Raw genomic sequence first — 9,943 nt, forward strand, 5'->3', positions numbered from 1 at the left:
CCCAGTTGCGGGAGAAAATGAAGAAGGAGCCGTTGACGTGTCACGTTCCGCTTCAGCTGACAGTGTGTTCACCAGCAGGTCTTTGCATCTCTGCAGGCTTGTGTCGGCCGGAAAGAGAGACACCACATAGGCTTTAAACCTAGGATCAAGCACGGTGGCCAAAATGTAGTGGTCTGATTTCAACAGATTGACCACCCTGGAATCCTGGCAAAGCGAATGAAGGGCTTCATCCACAAGTCCCACATGCCGAGCGGAATCGCTCCGTCTTAGCTCCTCCTTCACTTTCTCCAGCTGCTTCTGCAAAAGCCTGATGAGGGGAATGACCTGACTCAAGCTGGCTGTGTCTGAACTGACTTCACGTGTGGCAAGTTCGAAGGGCTGGAGAACCTTGCACAACACGGAAATCATTCTCCACTGCGCTTGAGTCAGGTGCATACCCCCTCCTTTGCCTATGTCATAGGTGGATGTATAGGCTTGTATGGCCTTTTGCTGCTCCTCCATCCTCTGAAGCATATAGAGGGTTGAGTTCCACCGCGTCACAACCTCTTGCTTCAGGTGATGGCGAGGCAGGTTCAAGAGTGTTTGCTGGCGCTCCAGTCTTCGGCACGCAGTCGCTGAATGGCGAAAGTGGCCAGAAATTTTTCGGGCCACCCAAAGCGTCTCCTGCACGCCCCTGTCGCTTTTCAGAAAATTCTGCACCACCAAGTTTATTGTGTGAGCAAAACATGGGACGTGCTGGAATTTGCCCAGATGTAATGCCCGCACAATATTGGTGGCGTTGTCAGATATCACAAATCCCCAGGAGAGTCTAAGTGGGGTAAGCCACTGGGCGATGATTTCCCTCAGTTTCTCTAAGAGGTTGTCGGCGGTGTGCCTCTTACTGAAACCGGTGATACACAGCGTAGCCTGCCTTGTAACGAGCTGGCGTTTCTGAGATGCTGCTACTGGTGACGCTGCTGCTGTTGCTGCGTAAGGTGATACATCTACCCAGTGGGCTGTCACAGTCATATAGTCCTTAGTCTGCCCTGTTCCACTTGTCCACATGTCCATGGTTAAGTGGACATTGTGTACAACGGCATTTTTCAGGACACTGAGGACACTTTTTCTGACGTTTCTGTACAGTCTCGGTATCGCCTGCCTAGTGAAGTGGAATCTAGACGGGATTTGGAACCGGGGACACACTACCTCCATCAATTGTCTAAATCCCACTGCACTAATGGCGGATACCGGACGCACGTCTAACACCAACATAGCAGTCAAGGCCTCAGTTATACGTTTTGCTTCAGGATGACTGCTGTCGTACTTCATCCTCCTCGCTAAGGACTGTTGGAGGGTCAATTGTTTAGTAAAAGTAGTGGTGTTCCTACTTCCTCTCTGGGATGATGAACGACTCCCAGCAGCAGCAACAGCAGCAGCGGCAGCAGTAGGCGTAGCAATGCAGGATCCTCCAGAGGAATCCCGGATAGGAGAGTCAGTCATGCCAGTGACATGGCCTGCAGGACTACTTCCGATCCTGACTAAGGAGGAAATTGACGAGGAGGGAGTTGACGGTGTGGTTTGCAGGCGCTTGGATACAACAGGACAACGGGATTTAGGTGTCCCTGGACTGCTTACGGTCTTAGCCAAAGTTTCTGAACTTGACAGTAACTTTTTATGAACGCGCTGCAGGTGCCGTATAAGGGAGGATGTTCCTAGGTGGTTGACGTCCCTACCCCTACTTATTTCACCTTTACATATGGTACATATGGCAAGACAGTTGTTGTCCGGATTTGGATAGAAATATTGCCAGACCAAAGAGGTGGAATGTTTGGTCTTCTGCCCAGGCATGACCGTGATGGGCTTTTTCATCCCACGGACAACAACTGTCTCCCCCGGAGCCTGATTTAAACAAACCACATCACCATCAGAATCCTCCTCGCCAACTTCCTCCTCAGCGCCAGCTACACCAGTATCCTCATCCTGTTGTACTTCAACAGTGACATCTTCAATTTGCATATCAGCAAGTGGACTGTGGGTGCTCCTTTCAGCACTTGCAGGGGGCGTGCAAATGGTGGAAAGAGCCACCTCTTCCCGTCCAGTGCTGGGAAGGTCAGGCATCGCAACCACCACCACACTTGGACTCTCCTTGGGGATTTGTGATATCTTCTTAGAAAGCACAGTTCTTCGCTGTGCTTTTGCCAGCTTAACTCTTTTGATTTTTTTAGTGGGAGGAGGGCTTCCATCGTCATGTGAAGCTGAACCACTAGTCATGAACATACTAGGGATCGACCTTAGCCGTTCCTTGCCACTCCGTGTCGTAAATGGCATATTGGCAAGTTTACGTTTCTCTTCAGCTGATTTAAATGTCTTTTTCAAGGTCATTTTCCTGAACTTTGCCATTTGGGATTGTATGTGCCCTCTACTATGACATTGGGCATCGGCCTTGGCAGACGACGTTGATGGCATGTTATCGTCTATGTCATGACTAGTGGCAGCAGCTTCAGCACTAGGAGGAAGTGGTTCTTGATCTTTCTCTATTTTATTTTTATCGGAGAAAGTTTGGTCCTCCATTTATGTTATATCGATTTGATATATACGTGCGGCTAAACACAGAAAATAATTTTTTTTTTGGTTTGGACTGGAGTGTACTTTGTGGGTTACAGCACCCTTTAACGGTCAAGCCAGCCGGCCCTTTACTTATGACACAGGCGCACTCTTGGCACTACTTTGTTGATGCACGTGCGGCTACTGCGCACACAATTCACAAACACAGAAAATAATTTTTTTTTGGTTTGGACTGGAGTGTACTTTCGGGGGTTACAGCACCCTTAACGGTCAAGCCAGCCGGCCCTTTACTTATGACACAGGTGCACGCTTGGCACTACTTTGTTGATGCACGTGCGGCTACTGCGCACACAATTCACAAACACAGAAAATAATTTTTTTTGGTTTGGACTGGAGTGTACTTTCGGGGGTTACAGCACCCTTTAACGGTCAAGCCAGCCGGCCCTTTACTTATGACACAGGCGCACGCTTGGCACTACTTTGTTGATGCACGTGCGGCTACTGCGCACACAATTCACAAACACAGAAAATAATTTTTTTTGGTTTGGACTGGAGTGTACTTTCGGGGGTTACAGCACCCTTTAACGGTCAAGCCAGCCGGCCCTTTACTTATGACACAGGCGCACGCTTGGCACTACTTTGTTGATGCACGTGCGGCTACTGCACACACAATTCACAAACACAGAAAATAATTTTTTTTTGGTTTGGACTGGAGTGTACTTTGGGGGTTACAGCACCCTTTAACGGTCAAGCCTGCCGGCCCTTTACTTATGACACAGGCGCACGCTTGGCACTACTTTGTTGATGCACGTGCGGCTACTGCGCACACAATTCACAAACACAGAAAATAATTTTTTTTTGGTTTGGACTGGAGTGTACTTTCGGGGGTTACAGCACCCTTTAACGGTCAAGCCAGCCGGCCCTTTACTTATGACACAGGCGCACGCTTGGCACTACTTTGTTGATGCACGTGCGGCTACTGCGCACACAATTCACAAACACAGAAAATAATTTTTTTTTTGGTTTGGACTGGAGTGTACTTTGGGGGTTACAGCACCCTTTAACGGTCAAGCCAGCTGGCCCTTTACTTATGACACAGGCGCACGCTTGGCACTACTTTGTTGATGCACGTGCGGCTACTGCGCACACAATTCACAAACACAGAAAATAATTTTTTTTTGGTTTGGACTGGAGTGTACTTTCGGGGGTTACAGCACCCTTTAACGGTCAAGCCAGCCGGCCCTTTACTTATGACACAGGCGCACGCTTGGCACTACTTTGTTGATGCACGTGCGGCTACTGCGCACACAATTCACAAACACAGAAAATAATTTTTTTTTTGGTTTGGACTGGAGTGTACTTTGGGGGTTACAGCACCCTTTAACGGTCAAGCCAGCCGGCCCTTTACTTATGACACAGGCGCACGCTTGGCACTACTGTGTTGATGCACGTGCGGCTACTGCGCACACAATTCACAAACACAGAAAATAATATTTTTTTGGTTTGGACTGGAGTGTACTTTCGGGGGTTACAGCACCCTTTAACGGTCAAGCCAGCCGGCCCTTTACTTATAACACAGGCGCACGCTTGGCACTACTTTGTTGATGCACGTGCGGCTACTGCGCACACAATTCACAAACACAGAAAATAATTTTTTTTTGGTTTGGACTGGAGTGTACTTTCGGGGGTTACAGCACCCTTTAACGGTCAAGCCAGCCGGCCCTTTACTTATGACACAGGCGCACGCTTGGCACTACTTTGTTGATGCACGTGCGGCTACTGCGCACACAATTCACAAACACAGAAAATATTTTTTTTTTTGGTTTGGACTGGAGTGTACTTTGGGGGTTACAGCACCCTTTAACGGTCAAGCCAGCCAGCCCTTTACTTATGACACAGGCGCACGCTTGGCACTACTTTGTTCATGCACGTGCGGCTACTGCGCACACAATTCACAAACACAGAAAATAATTTTTTTTTGGTTTGGACTGGAGTGTACTTTCGGGGGTTACAGCACCCTTTAACGGTCAAGCCAGCCGGCCCTTTACTTATGACACAGGCGCACGCTTGGCACTACTTTGTTGATGCACGTGCGGCTACTGCGCACACAATTCACAAACACAGAAAATAATTTTTTTTTGGTTTGGACTGGAGTGTATTTTCGGGGGTTACAGCACCCTTTAACGGTCAAGCCAGCTGGCCCTTTACTTATGACACAGGCGCACGCTTGGCACTACTTTGTTGATGCACGTGCGGCTACTACGCACACAATTCACAAACACAGAAAATATTTTTTTTTTTGGTTTGGACTGGAGTGTACTTTGGGGGTTACAGCACCCTTTAACGGTCAAGCCAGCCGGCCCTTTACTTATGACACAGGCGCACGCTTGGCACTACTTTGTTGATGCACGTGCGGCTACTGCGCACACAATTCACAAACACAGAAAATAATTTTTTTTTTGGTTTGGACTGGAGTGTACTTTCGGGGGTTACAGCACCCTTAACGGTCAAGCCAGCCGGCCCTTTACTTATGACACAGGTGCACGCTTGGCACTACTTTGTTGATGCACGTGCGGCTACTGCGCACACAATTCACAAACACAGAAAATAATTTTTTTTTTGGTTTGGACTGGAGTGTACTTTCGGGGGTTACAGCACCCTTAACGGTCAAGCCAGCCGGCCCTTTACTTATGACACAGGCGCACGCTTGGCACTACTTTGTTGATGCACGTGCGGCTACTGCGCACACAATTCACAAACACAGAAAATAATTTTTTTTTTGGTTTGGACTGGAGTGTACTTTCGGGGGTTACAGCACCCTTAACGGTCAAGCCAGCCGGCCCTTTACTTATGACACAGGCGCACGCTTGGCACTACTTTGTTGATGCACGTGCGGCTACTGCGCACACAATTCACAAACACAGAAAATAATTTTTTTTTGGTTTGGACTGGAGTGTACTTTCGGGGGTTACAGCACCCTTTAACGGTCAAGCCAGCCGGCCCTTTACTTATGACACAGGCGCACGCTTGGCACTACTTTGTTGATGCACGTGCGGCTACTGCGCACACAATTCACAAACACAGAAAATATATTATTTTTTTAGCACTTGGGGGGAGCACCCCTGATGGACAGAGCACCCCCTGGACAACACTACAGCACTCCTTTAGGACTGGGACACTGCACAGGACTTTGGAGTGGACACAGCCCCTATGGAGAACTGACTGCACAACACAGTCCAGCCAGCCCCTATGGACTTTGAAGTAGTGGACACAGCCCCTATTAACAACAGCAGACCGATGGAGAAGGATCCAGGGGATCCCTCTCCGGAAGAATTTGCAATATGGTAACTCAAAGGCTACTATAGGATAACAGCATCTGCAGATAGCATTATCTTTTGGGGCCAATCTGCAGATAGCTTCACATTCCAAATCTTGGTAAATCTGCCAGCACAGCAACCCCCATAGAAACTAGGGGTGAGCGGGTTCGGATTTCTGAAATCCGGACCCCCCCGAGCCCCCCCGATCCGAGTCCGATCCGAGTCAGGCTCGACTTTTCCCGCCTGACTCGGATCTGAAATCGAGGCAAAACGTCATCATCCCGCCTTCCGAGTCTCGCGGGTTTTGGATCCTATATAAGGTACCCGCGTCGGCGCCATTTTCTCACTCGGCTGTGGACAGTGAAGAGGGAGGGTGGGAGTTAGGGCTGTGTAGTGTAGTGTAGTGTAGTGCTGCTGTTGTCCACTACTTCAAAGTCCATAGGGGCTGGCTGTGTTGTGCTGTGCTGCTGTTGTTAATAGGGGCTGTGTCCACTACTTCAAAGTCCATAGGGGCTGGCTGGACTGTGTTGTGCAGTCAGTTCTCCATAGGGGCTGTGTCCACTCCAAAGTCCTGTGCAGTGTCCCAGTCCTAAAGGGGTGCTGTAGTGTTGTCCAGGGGGTGCTCTGTCCATCAGGGGTGCTCCCCCCAAGTGCTAAAAAAATTATATATTTTCTGTGTTTGTGAATTGTGTGCGCAGTAGCCGCACGTGCATCAACAAAGTAGTGCCAAGCGTGTGCCTGTGTCATAAGTAAAGGGCCGGCTGCTTGACCGTTAAGGGTGCTGTAACCCCCGAAAGTACACTCCAGTCCAAACCAAAAAAAAAATTATTTTCTGTGTTTGTGAATTGTGTGTGCAGTAGCCGCACGTGCATCAACAAAGCAGTGCCAAGCGTGCGCCTGTGTCATAAGTAAAGGGCCGGCTGGCTTGACCATTAAGGGTGCTGTAACCCCCGAAAGTACACTCCAGTCCAAACCAAAAAAAAAATTATTTTCTGTGTTTGTGAATTGTGTGCACAGTAGCCGCACGTGCATCAACAAAGTAGTGCCAAGCGTGCGCCTGTGTCATAAGTAAAGGGCCGGCTGGCTTGACCGTTAAGGGTGCTGTAACCCCCGAAAGTACACTCCAGTCCAAACCAAAAAAAAAATTATATATTTTCTGTGTTTGTGAATTGTGTGCACAGTAGCCGCACGTGCATCAACAAAGTAGTGCCAAGCGTGCGCCTGTGTCATAAGTAAAGGGCCGGCTGGCTTGACCGTTAAGGGTGCTGTAACCCCCGAAAGTACACTCCAGTCCAAACCAAAAAAAAATTATTTTCTGTGTTTGTGAATTGTGTGCGCAGTAGCCGCACGTGCATCAACAAAGTAGTGCCAAGCGTGCGCCTGTGTCATAAGTAAAGGGCCGGCTGGCTTGACCGTTAAGGGTGCTGTAACCCCCGAAAGTACACTCCAGTCCAAACCCCCAAAAAAATTATTTTCTGTGTTTGTGAATTGTGTGCGCAGTAGCCGCACGTGCATCAACAAAGTAGTGCCAAGCGTGCGCCTGTATCATAAGTAAAGGGCCGGCTGGCTTGACCGTTAAAGGGTGCTGTAACCCCCAAAAATACACTCCAGTCCAAACCAAAAAAAAAATTATATATTTTCTGTGTTTGTGAATTGTGTGCGCAGTAGCCGCACGTGCATCAACAAAGTAGTGCCAAGCGTGCGCCTGTGTCATAAGTAAAGGGCCGGCTGGCTTGACCGTTAAAGGGTGCTGTAACCCCCGAAAGTACACTCCAGTCCAAACCAAAAAAAAAATTATATATTTTCTGTGTTTGTGAATTGTGTGCGCAGTAGCCGCACGTGCATCAACAAAGTAGTGCCAAGCGTGCACCTGTGTCATAAGTAAAGGGCCGGCTGGCTTGACCGTTAAGGGTGCTGTAACCCCTGAAAGTACACTCCAGTCCAAACCAAAAAAAAAATTATATATTTTATGTGTTTGTGAATTGTGTGCGCAGTAGCCGCACGTGCATCAACAAAGTAGTGCCAAGCGTGCGCCTGTGTCATAAGTAAAGGGCCGGCTGGCTTGACCGTTAAGGGTGCTGTAACCCCCGAAAGTACACTCCAGTCCAAGCCAAAAAAAAATTTATTTTCTGTGTTTGTGAATTGTGTGTGCAGTAGCCGCACGTGCATCAACAAAGTAGTGCCAAGCGTGCGCCTGTGTCATAAGTAAAAGGGCCGGCTGGCTTGACCGTTATGGGTGCTGTAACCCCCGAAAGTACACTCCAGTCCAAACCCCCAAAAAAATTATTTTCTGTGTTTGTGAATTGTGTGCGCAGTAGCCGCACGTGCATCAACAAAGTAGTGCCAAGCGTGCGCCTGTATCATAAGTAAAGGGCCGGCTGGCTTGACCGTTAAAGGGTGCTGTAACCCCCGAAAGTACACTCCAGTCCAAACCAAAAAAAAAATTATATATTTTCTGTGTTTGTGAATTGTGTGCGCAGTAGCCGCACGTGCATCAACAAAGTAGTGCCAAGCGTGCGCCTGTGTCATAAGTAAAGGGCCGGCTGGCTTGACCGTTAAAGGGTGCTGTAACCCCCGAAAGTACACTCCAGTCCAAACCAAAAAAAATTATATATTTTCTGTGTTTGTGAATTGTGTGCGCAGTAGCCGCACGTGCATCAACAAAGTAGTGCCAAGCGTGCACCTGTGTCATAAGTAAAGGGCCGGCTGGCTTGACCGTTAAGGGTGCTGTAACCCCTGAAAGTACACTCCAGTCCAAACCAAAAAAAAAATTATATATTTTCTGTGTTTGTGAATTGTGTGCGCAGTAGCCGCACGTGCATCAACAAAGTAGTGCCAAGCGTGCGCCTGTGTCATAAGTAAAGGGCCGGCTGGCTTGACCGTTAAGGGTGCTGTAACCCCCGAAAGTACACTCCAGTCCAAACCAAAAAAAAAATTATTTTCTGTGTTTGTGAATTGTGTGCGCAGTAGCCGAACGTGCATCAACAAAGTAGTGCCAAGCGTGCGCCTGTGTCATAAGTAAAGGGCCGGCTGGCTTGACCGTTAAGAGTGCTGTAACCCCCAAAAGTACACTCCAGTCCAAACCAAAAAAAAAATTATTTTCTGTGTTTGTGAATTGTGTGCGCAGTAGCCGCACGTGCATCAACAAAGTAGTGCCAAGCGTGCGCCTGTGTCATAACTAAAGGGCCGGCTGGCTTGACCGTTAAAGGGTGCTGTAACCCCCGAAAGTACACTCCAGTCCAAACCAAAAAAAAAAATATTTTCTGTGTTTGTGAATTGTGTGCGCAGTAGCCGCACGTGCATCAACAAAGTAGTGCCAAGCGTGCGCCTGTGTCATAAGTAAAGGGCCGGCTGGCTTGACCGTTAAAGGGTGCTGTAACCCCCGAAAGTACACTCCAGTCCAAACCAAAAAAAAAATTATATATTTTCTGTGTTTGTGAATTGTGTGCGCAGTAGCCGCACGTGCATCAACAAAGTAGTGCCAAGCGTGCGCCTGTGTCATAAGTAAAGGGCCGGCTGGCTTGACCGTTAAGGGTGCTGTAACCCCCGAAAGTACACTCCAGTCCAAGCCAAAAAAAAAATTATTTTCTGTGTTTGTGAATTGTGTGTGCAGTAGCCGCACGTGCATCAACAAAGTAGTGCCAAGCGTGCGCCTGTGTCATAAGTAAAGGGCCGGCTGGCTTGACCGTTAAGGGTGCTGTAACCCCCGAAAGTACACTCCAGTCCAAACCAAAAAAAAAATTATTTTCTGTGTTTGTGAATTGTGTGCTCAGTAGCCGCACGTGCATCAACAAAGTAGTGCCAAGCGTGCGCCTGTGTCATAAGTAAAGGGCCGGCTGGCTTGACCGTTAAAGGGTGCTCTAACCCCCGAAAGTACACTCCAGTCCAAACCAAAAAAAAAATTATATATTTTCTGTGTTTGTGAATTGTGTGCGCAGTAGCCGCACGTGCATCAACAAAGTAGTGCCAAGCGTGCGCCTGTGTCATAAGTAAAGGGCCAGCTGGCTTGACCGTTAAGGGTGCTGTAACCCCCGAAAGTACACTCCAGTCCAAGCCCCCCAAAAAATTATTTTCTGTGTTTG

This window comes from Taudactylus pleione, unplaced genomic scaffold (assembly GCF_031769625.1).
Source record: "Taudactylus pleione unplaced genomic scaffold, aTauple2 ptg000111l, whole genome shotgun sequence".
NCBI lineage: Eukaryota > Metazoa > Chordata > Amphibia > Anura > Myobatrachidae > Taudactylus > Taudactylus pleione.